The following is a 10627-nucleotide window of genomic DNA, read 5'->3' as shown; positions in this document are numbered from 1 at the left end:
GAGAACGGACATAGAGAGTCGATTCTTCGTAATTCCTTCCAACTCTCTGTGAGGACTTTCTTGTTCCCTTCTATTTTTCTCTTTTGATTGTTAATATTGTTCTGATTGGGAGATCCTGGTTGTCTTGCGTACACCAGTTAATTGTTAGTTTCTTGCATTATTATTGTTTTTTCGACACTGTACTGGTTGTCTTGGGCCCTAACATACTTGGTGACCATCTGGACATTAGATCAGTACTGCTGTCAGTTTTTTGTTTGTGGTGTTATTTGTTGTTTCTTTTCCTTGTTGTCTAAATGGCTGGTGATCCTGCTTCGGCTGGTGATCCTGTTTCCACACCAAGTGGAAGTGGAAAGGATGAGTCAATTAACTTTGATGATCCTCTCTATCTTCACCCATCTGATAATGTTATTACTTCAATAGTTACTACAAAGTTAACTGGAAATGAAAATTTTAGGTTATGGAAGAGTTCTATTTCTAGAGCTCTCAAAGCTAGGAATAAACTTGGATTTATTGATGGTTCTCTTAAGAAAACTAGTGTTGATGAGTCAAAACAATCCAAGTGGGATAGGGCTAATGTTGTTGTGTGTTCCTGGCTTTTATCTTCTATTTCTAACTCTATATACCAAAGTCAAGCTTACTCTGAGGTAGCTGAGGATATTTGGAATAATCTTTTTGAAACATATAATAAGTCAGATGGTTCAGTTGTGTTTAATATACATCAACAGATTAATACTCTTAAACAAAATGGAATTTCTTTGTCTGATTATTTTAATAAACTTGATTCCTTGTGGAAGGAATTTGATGGTCTTACTAGCTTGACTGAGTGCACTTGTGAGGCTTCTATCAAACTAAAAGATCATTCTAATCTCATGAAACTTATGCAGTTTTTGTCTGGACTTGATGAATCCTATAGTCAAGTAAAGAGTCATATTTTACTAATGGAACCTTTACCTAATGTTAAAACTGCATTTTCTATTCTCTCAAGAGAAGAATCTATTCAAAGAAATGGATCCTTATCTTCTCTTCAGTCTTCGCAGTCTTTGTCTAAGTCTCAATCTACTGCTTTTAATAGCAGGTTTAATAACAGGTCTGGTTTCAATAACTCTAATAAAACTAAAACTCAATCTATTTAGTGTAAAAATTGTGGAATTAAGGGTCATTCAATTGATAAATGTTATAAGCTAATTGGTTATCCTAAGGATTTTAAATCAAGGAATGAGTCTAATAATCAGAATGGCTTCACTAAAATTTTTTCTGCCAATTCCTCTACTACTACCTCAGGGAGTACTATCCCTTCAAGTGCTTCTGATTGTAGTGGGGAATCAGAGTTTCATCAGCTCACTAAGGGGCAATACTTCAAATTCTTACAACTTATTGGTGATAGACAACTTAATGAGGAAGCTTCTGCCAGTGCTAATATGGCAGGTACTTGTTTGTTTCAAGCTTTTAATTCATCTGTTAGTTCTCAAAAATGGATTGTTGACTCTGGAGCTAATCAACATATGATTGCTTCTGAGTCTCTTCTTCATGACACTGTGGATGTGTCTAAACTAGATCTTCTTGTTAGTCATCCTAATGGTACTTCAGCTAAAATTGGAAAAATTGGCAATATGAATTTGTCTAATTCTTTGACTCTTTTTGATGTTTTTGTTGTTCCTGATTTCAATGTTAACTTGTTATCTGTTCATAAGGTTTGTAAATATAGTAATTGTGAGGTTGTTTTTAATGAACATAGTTGTAAAATTCAGGGTTTACAATCAAAGGAGATGGTGGGGAATGGTAGAGAATCTGGGGGTCTCTAGTACATCAATAGTGTACCTTCAGGTAATTCATGCAGTGTTAATCATTCTGTTTCTATGTGTTGTGTGTCCAAATTAACTTGGCATAATAGACTTGGTCATCCTTCTGATCAAGCCTTAGGATCTCTAAGAACTAAACTAAACTTTGGTAATGAAGTTTTGCCACCTTGTGATGTATGTCATAAAGCTAAGCAAACTAGAGAGTCTTTTCCTGTTAGTCAACATGTTACTACTAAACTTGGTGAGTTAATTCATTTGGATGTTTGGGGGCCCTATAGAGTGACAACCTCAGAAGGGTTTAGGTATTTTTTTTACCATAGTTGATGATTATTCTAGAGCTACATGGGTTTATCTGTTGAAATCAAAAGATGAAGTTTATGGTTGTGTTCTTGTTTTCTTTAATATTTTGTTTAATCAATTTGGGGTTAAAATCAAAACAGTTAGGTCAGATAATGGAACTGAGTTTTTTAAATTATAAAATGAGACAATTAATGGAATCAAAAGGTATTTTGCATCAAACTTCATGTGTTCACACTCCACAACAAAATGGAGTTGTTGAAAGAAAACATAGACACATTCTTAATGTTGCTAGATCTTTGATGTTTCAATCTGGGTTACCTTTAAAATTTTGGGGAGAAGCAATTTTAACTGCTGTTTTTTTTAATTAATAGAACCCCTACATCTGTTTTAAATGGATCTTCTCCTTATGAGCTGGTTTATAAAGTTACTCCTGTTTTTGATAAACTTAGGGTTTTTGGTTGTTTATGTTTTGCAACTAAGTTGAACAATTCTGATAAGTTTTCTGAAAGAGCTGATAAATGTATATTTCTTGGTTATGCTTTTGATAAAAAAGGTTATAAAGTTTTAAGTCTTGATTCAAATCTTGTTTTTGTTTCCAGGGATATAAAATTCTATGAATCTGTTTTTCCTTTCAAGTTAAAGCATTCATCTTTAACAGATAAATCTACTGTCGTTTTAGATGATCTCTTTTCCTATGATGAGTCAATATCTTCTAGTATATTACTAGACAATACTAATTTAGAGGATTTGAGAGGTGCCCATCAGTTGAATGGTGCTAGTGCAGACCAGAACTTGGATGAGACTTTTCCCTCTAATGTCAGCAACCAGTCTGGTGAGGTAGATGTGCTTTCATCTGATGAGGTGGTTCCAACTTCTTCTTTATTGACTGAGGAAAATGTTTCAATTGATACTAACCCTTCTGATGGTCAGTCTTCTAGGGTCACAAGGTCAGGACGTACTGTTCATATGCCCTCTAGATTTAGTGATTATGTTGTGGAAGGGAAACATAAATATGGTATAGAGAGGTCTGTTAATTACTCAGCTTTAAATTCTGAAAATCTTTATTTTGTTGCTAGTCTTAATAAAACAGTTGAACCTAAAACCTATAGTGAAGCAGCTTTAGATCCTAAATGGATAAAAGCAATGAATGAGGAAATGGAAACTCTATATAGGAATAATACTTGGGAAATTATAGATCTTCCCAAGGGAAGAAAAGCTATTGGTTGTCGTTGGATTTATAAAATTAAATATAAATCAAATGGAGAAATTGAAAGGTATAAAGCTAGGTTAGTTGCTAAAGGATACAGTCAAAGAGAAGGTATAGATTATGAGGAAACCTTCTCTCCTGTTGCTAAAATTGTTACTGTTAGGGTTTGTTTAACTTTAGTTATTCATCATGCATGGCCTTTATATCAACTTGATATAAATAATGCTTTCTTATATGGTGATCTATCTGAAAATGTTTACATGCAACTTCCTGAAGGATATCATTCTAAAAAGGATAATAGAGTTTGTAGATTGATTAAATCTCTTTATGGACTTAAGCAAGCACCTAGGAAATGGAATGAGAAGCTGAGTTCTTCTCTTTCTTCATTTGGTTTTAAGCAAAGTATCAATGATTACTCATTGTTTGTTAAAGAAGTAAAATATGTTATAGTTATTCTTTTGGTTTATGTGGATGATATTATTATCACTGGAAATTGTTAATGTTGAATTGGAAAATGTTAAAAAAAATTTAAAATCTCAATTTTTAATAAAAGATTTAGGAGAATTGAAATATTTTCTTGGAATTGAAGTGATTAAAACTGATCAAGGTATTTGTCTAAATCAAAGAAAATATTGTTTGGAATTGTTACAAGAGTTTGACATGCTAGCTTGCAAACCTGTTAAAACTCCTTTGGAACCTAATCTTGTTATTAAGAGGGGATGTGATCTAGATCCCTCTGATTATGTGGTAAATATTACAGAGTTTCAAAAATTAATTGGTAAATTGATTTATTTAACTATGACACGCCCTGATATTTCATATGCAGTCCAAATTTTGAGTCAATACATGCACAAGCCTTATAAGTCACATGTGAATATTGCATTCAGACTGTTAAGATACTTGAAAGATTGTCCAGGGAAAGGAATTCATATAACAAAAAATGATTCTCTTAGTCTTATTGGATTTGTTGATGCTGATTGGGCCAAGTGTATTTTCAGTAGAAGGTCTGTTACAGGATATCTTGTTTATTTTGCTCGTTCTCTTGTATCCTGGAAAAGCAAGAAACAGAGTATTGTTTCTCGTTCTTCCACTGAATCTGAATACAGAGCTTTAGGCTCTGTAACTTGTGAAATTGTTTGGATTTTAAAATTACTATGTGATTTAGGAATAACTGGTTTAAATCCAGTTAATATTTTTTGTGATAATGAATCAGCAATTAAACTTGTACTAAATCCAGTTTTTCATGAGAGGTCTAAAAATTTTGAAGTAGATCTTCATTTTGTTAGAGAAAAAGTTGAAAATGGTGTTATAAAAGTTAATAAGATTGATTCTTTAAATCAAAATGCTGATGTTTTAACTAAAGCTCTTGGATCTTCTCAACATGAATATATTTCTGGCAGACTTGGTTTAATAAATGTTTTTAAAAATAATAAATCATAAAAAATGAATTAATGTTCAGTTTGTGGGGGGGGGGGGGGGGGGGTTGTTGAAAATACACTTGGTAATTTACAAACTGAAGTTAATTTGTTAAAGGGTAAATTGTGTGTGGTTGTTATTATTCGTGGGTAGATTGTGTAAGTTTTATACAGGTAAGACTGATTCGGGTTTATGCGCGGATCTTTTATGGTTTGTGGGTTGCTCCGTATCCGAAGTATTTAATGTTGAAGCTGTTGTCATTTGAGAGATAACTTCATCAGATCAAAGATATTTTTCTCTCATTTTTCCTCTCGTTTGTGTTAGGGTTTTCTCAGATTAGGGTTTCATAATTTTGTCTGTAATAAGTTTGATCTTGTTCTTATTCTTTTCATCTGAGAGAGAGTGTTATTGTAGTAAGGTTTCTGGTGTAAGTTGATGTATAATCGAACTGGTTTATAGTGAATAAATTGTTCAAGTTGGGAAGTTTTTGTGTTTGTGTTTTTTAAGATAATGCTTTACTTGAAATTGTTTATTTAAAACAAGGGAAAATGACACTTAAGTCATACAAACTTATCATTTGTTTTTTTAAAGGTCACTTAACTTTAGTACTTTTAGATATTAAAGTTAGATCTTTGCGTGTTAAAATAGTATGTTAAAATAGCCATAATAGACAAAATGATGGGGTGAACCGTTCATCTCACGGCTAGCCACCTAAGTTGTTTTCTACGTCATCATAATTCAGTGTAATGTCATTAAATAAGAGTATGAGACTGCCACATGAAATCATGACATAAATAAGATCTAGTCACAAGCATCTTTAATACCCCCTTCCCTCTAAAAAAAAACACAATAAGTACCAAAAAAATAGCATCGGAGGAAAACAAACTTTAACAAAACCTACATATTATTTGATTTAAAGGTGATGGCGAAATCACTAAATAACCATGACACCAAAAAACACTAATTTCGCAAACATTGACTCACACCTCTACATCCAACCAAACCCAAAACCATAAAAAATGCAAATATGCCAATCATTATCACTACCTTCAATTTCTTCTTCATAGAACCAAGTTGCACCTTCATTGTCGCCAGCTACAGTCCAACTTGAGTTCCCATGGCTAACAACTCAAGTCAATTGGAATCTCTAAACCGGACTCATGGAAGTCCCCATATGAGTATTTAGTTTTAGAGCTAGACATTATCAATTAGAATCGAGATTTAAACAAGGGAAAATGAGAGGAACAAGAGAGTTTGTGGGAGAAAATCGATTCAGGTAATAATGTATGCCAATCCCCTAATCTAATAAATAAAAGCATTTTTGCCACGTGGCATTCTATTTGCCCCTCCGATTGATTTATCCCGCCAATAGCATCTAACTAAATTTCCGATATTGCGCTTCTTCCATTTGCTTATCCGATGCTTTGATTTCCTGCTTATTTTGAATCTCTGTTGTCATACATAGTATCTAAGAAATCAGCAAACAAACATTCCTCCATTCTGAAAAATCAGCAATTAATCACCGAAGTTTTTGGATGTTTGAATTATTGATCAGAAAGATCGGAAATTTCATGGCAATCCGCTCATTCCACCTTCTCTTTTTTTTTATAGAAATCGGCCGCTTCATTGCAAAAAGGGTTTAGGGTCAGCCGCTTCATTCCAAAAAGGTTTTAGGGTTTTGGATGGTATTCATCGCTACCACCAACTTCATTCCATTAATGATGAATAGGTTACATTTGAATGCTTCATTCCTCTTTTTTTTCACACCTTCGGTTGGGTTTTTTAAGCCCTAATATCTATGCATACGACTAGGTCGACTTTTTTTTTTTTTTTTTTTTGTCCGACGCTGGAATCTTCTCATCGGGAAATCGATTATGCGCGATTCTCCCTTTCAACATTGGCACTTCACAAGTGGATATTTCTAGGGTATGATATGCTCAACTATTCAAAGCTCTTTACTTGCCTTTTTCCTTGGACACCCACACCCAGTAAAATGTTTCTTATATTGTTGGTGTACATTTGATTGTTTTGTGCACTTTATTTTGAAAACTAGGGTTCTGAATCGCAGCTCAGAATTCTATGACAATTTTAATTGCCACTATTTTTACATAATTTTGTTCAGGAGAAAATGATTTCAAGGGAGATTGATTCAATTGAAAAAGATTGTGAATTCAAGGTTTGATTTTTTGAAATCGATTTTATTAAATTTCTATTTTGGTTTTTGAAGGTCAGTACTTTTGGAATAGAACTGTTGGAGCCGACCATTTTCTTGATGCGTCACATGACCGGGTAATCCATATATATTCTTATGCTAAATAAAATACATTTTAGGTAATTTAAAAGTTAGATAATAGGTATTTGACAACTCAATGTAGATGGCTACTTGGCTAAATTATTTAATTTCTAACAGTGAAAAGGGCTTAACACATATTGATTTCCTTATGCCTAATATGTGATTTGGTATGTAGGTCCATGCGACATACAATAAGTCATTATTAAAAACTAAGTTCTACTTGATTATACCTCGAATAACCAATGAGAAAGCAATAAATAGGAAGGGATATTTGTCGTGAGGATTTAATTTACTGATGTGTACTCAACTTTCTAACCATTTATTTTTGTCATGTAGGCATGATGGAGACGTTCAATTGATTATACATTACACAAATGCTAATGTAAGTTCCATTTTAATCATTTTCAACAAGATATATATATATATATATATATATATATATATATATATATATATATTATGTTAAAAAAAATTATAATTTATGTTCTTTTATTTGCAGAAACTAGCAAACAGTCATGCTCCAGTAGCTCCACAATATGGTCATCCCTGGACCATTTCAGATGACAAAGATGCATTAAAGAAAAAAATGCTTAAACATGAAGCTATTTTCAAGAACCAGGTACTAATACCATCTCTTATCCCCAAAAAATTTACTTTTTAAAGTGTCAGATATGTTATTTACACTTAGAAATTGAAATGAATTATCTTGGTTGGGTAGAAAGAATTGATGAACAAATTTTAAGTCTATTTGTAAGAGAATCATTTTAATGATTTATAAAGTATAACCAATTTTGATTAAGCTTTAGAAATTTTTATGCTTGATACCAACTTAAGACTCTATCAATCATCTTCGTTTGTGTTAAAGTCTTTACTAAAGTTAGTTTTTTTTCGTATGCCCACCAACTGTTTGTTAAAATGCTCAGAATCCAACACTAAAGTTTTGGCTTTTTATTAAATTTGTGATTGGTGGAGACCAGTACCAGATTCTGAAAAGGGTTGAATCCATAGGGGTGTATGATGGTGTTTTGCATGAGTACTAATTCTTACACCATTCAAATATATTCTTTATTAATGTGTTTTGACTTTTGGTGTTATATATGTAATATGTTAATATTTGACAAATTGAGGAAGGTCTGCACGATAATCTTTATTTCGCTGAAAGGGAGATTGTAGTGCCTAAATTGCTGAATGATAGTAAGGTTGAGGTTGAGGTTTGGTTGCGATTCCATTCTTATATTGTCAATTGGTTCTTGTATTACATGTTCAATAAGGGTTAATGATACAATTGACTATTGACATCAGTTAAAATAAAACGAAAAAAAATGAACATGAAGTTAAGAAACAGGTCATTCTAGATATATGAAGGTGAGTTTGGATGGATTGTTGGTTGGAAGGAATGTGGATCTGATTGAACATGATTTTTATGATATTTTAGCTCAACTACTGAAATTTCACTAGATGAAGCCCAAGTCAAGGTAAAAAAAGTAAAGGGCTATGTAGGTAATTTGCTCTGAAATATAATTGTTTTGTCATATAAATCAAATGATCATGTGATTTTAATTCTTTTTCAGGTGGTTTGTGGTGCCATTATGTATGAAATAGTTGTGGTGTATTCACAATCTCAACATTGTGTTTAGAAGGGTAAATCGAACATTTTGAATTACATTAAAAAAACTTTAAATCATACATTCAACTATTTTATGTATTTATGAACAATCGTATTTTATTTTGAGCATTATAAGAAACAATTTTTCATGATTTTTTTATTTCCTATCTATGAAGGTTTGCATAAATGTCTTTTAGTATGTATTTGAAATGGTTAATTGTTTCATTCTGGTTTGGCTCACTGATTAGAGAAACTAAGATTGTTACCGTCATTAATTTGTGCAAACAAAAAAATAGAGAATTCTCTCTCTCTCTCTCTCTCTCTCTCTATATATATATATATATATATATATATATATATATATATATATATTTCTTTTAATTGTTGATTGAGATGTTTGACAGGTTATGTTATTATTTCTACTGGTATTGCTAAACTTGGATACAAGTATGTAAATATATGTATGTAACTATATTATTATAGGTCTTAGTTTCTCTATTTATTTCGATCATGTCTTAGAACTAAGAAACTAATTTGGAGATCCAGTTGTTTATATAATTGTAGATAATTGTCGGTCCAAATCAAGTCGTGATCACTCATCAATATGTTTACATTTTTTTAGTGTTTCTAAACGAGCTTTGCACAAGTTGGGTTGATTGATTTTCTTTTTGCAAAAATTGGGTTGAAAAAAACTAACGAAGAGAGCAACAATATCTATTAATCTCACCAAATTACTGAGTAATTATATACTTACAAATCACAAAGTTATTAAAAATAATACAATATTACAATTCATAAGATTTCTAAATTAATGTTATATTATTTTATTAGATAATTAATTTTTTAATTCTATTTAAAATTAACACCCGTGGGTTCCACGGGTTATAAACTAGTATATCTTATTTTGAGTTCATTGTCTTTTTATAATGGAGCCATGCGTCTATGTGACAAGCCTTGGGGACGAAGGGTGCTACCGTGGCGCTTAGTTAGCTGCCACCGAAGCACTAATTAGGCGTCTTAATCACCAAACACCGTCCACCATGGCATCATTACCTATTATAATGGTTGGAATGAGTTTTTGAATATGGAAACTTCGACTTTATTCCCCTAAAGTTCATCCATCCTAAATAAATATAAAACACATATTAAAATCAAAACTAGTCAACTACGATGATATTTTGAGCACATATCATTTTCTACAAATGTATTTTGCTTGCTTGTTATATCGTACCGATGCCTCTTACACGTGTCCCATGGATACTGCCAACACAATCATAATACGTGGAGAATTCAAAAAAATATGTTTTTACATATTTATACTTACAGACTAGAAATGCATGTTTACATATGATCAATTTTAACCTACTATAATTTATATTTTACCTATTGTACACTTATAAAATTTTGTTTGTTAACGGAACCCTAATTTATGTTATTTGCCCAATAATAACTAATAACTACGTCGTAATCGTTTACTCTACAGTCAAGATCAAAGAAATACTTGTATAGGCCAACATCGAAAGCCCAAACCCATTTCCAAGGTCTCGAGCAGTCTATATAAACCGAACAATTGTTACTCGTATAGGCCCACCATCGAAAGCCCAAACCCGTTTCCCAGGCCTCCAACAGTCTATATAAACCAAACAATTGTTAAACCCTAGCAAATACGGCAGTCTCACCCGCAACCTAATTTCTCACAATATAACATCCGTGGCATATGCATCCTGCAAATCTCATTGAGGTCATTTATGTTTATCGTTTGGTTAATTATATAAGATCATCTGTTTTAATTCAATTCTAGTTTTTTATTTGTTTTTGATTTGATATCGGAATTAGTTAATTATATAAGAACATCTGTTTTAATTCCATTCTAGTTTTTTGTTTGCTTTGATGTTGATCTCGAAAAAAATAGATGAGGTGCAATGATGATTATCAATAATCTCGTTAATCTGATACGATTTTGTGAGGAAAAACTCTCTAATCCATTCTTTATAGAGCGTCTGAGC

General features: G+C 32.1%; 1 non-coding gene across 1 annotated transcript; it reads left to right on the top strand.

The window, feature by feature from the left end:
• Positions 1 to 10539: 10539 nt before the first annotated feature.
• LOC145141496 (small nucleolar RNA U30) lies at positions 10540 to 10627 on the top strand. Its single transcript, XR_013722703.1, has one exon. It is a non-coding gene; the product is annotated as a small nucleolar RNA U30 (small nucleolar RNA).

The sequence above is a fragment of the Lactuca virosa genome, chromosome 9 (genome assembly GCF_052849685.1).
Source record: "Lactuca virosa cultivar CGN04683 chromosome 9, Lactuca_virosa_CGN04683_v6, whole genome shotgun sequence".
Taxonomy (NCBI): domain Eukaryota; kingdom Viridiplantae; phylum Streptophyta; class Magnoliopsida; order Asterales; family Asteraceae; genus Lactuca; species Lactuca virosa.
This window is presented reverse-complemented; position numbering and strand designations above follow the sequence as displayed.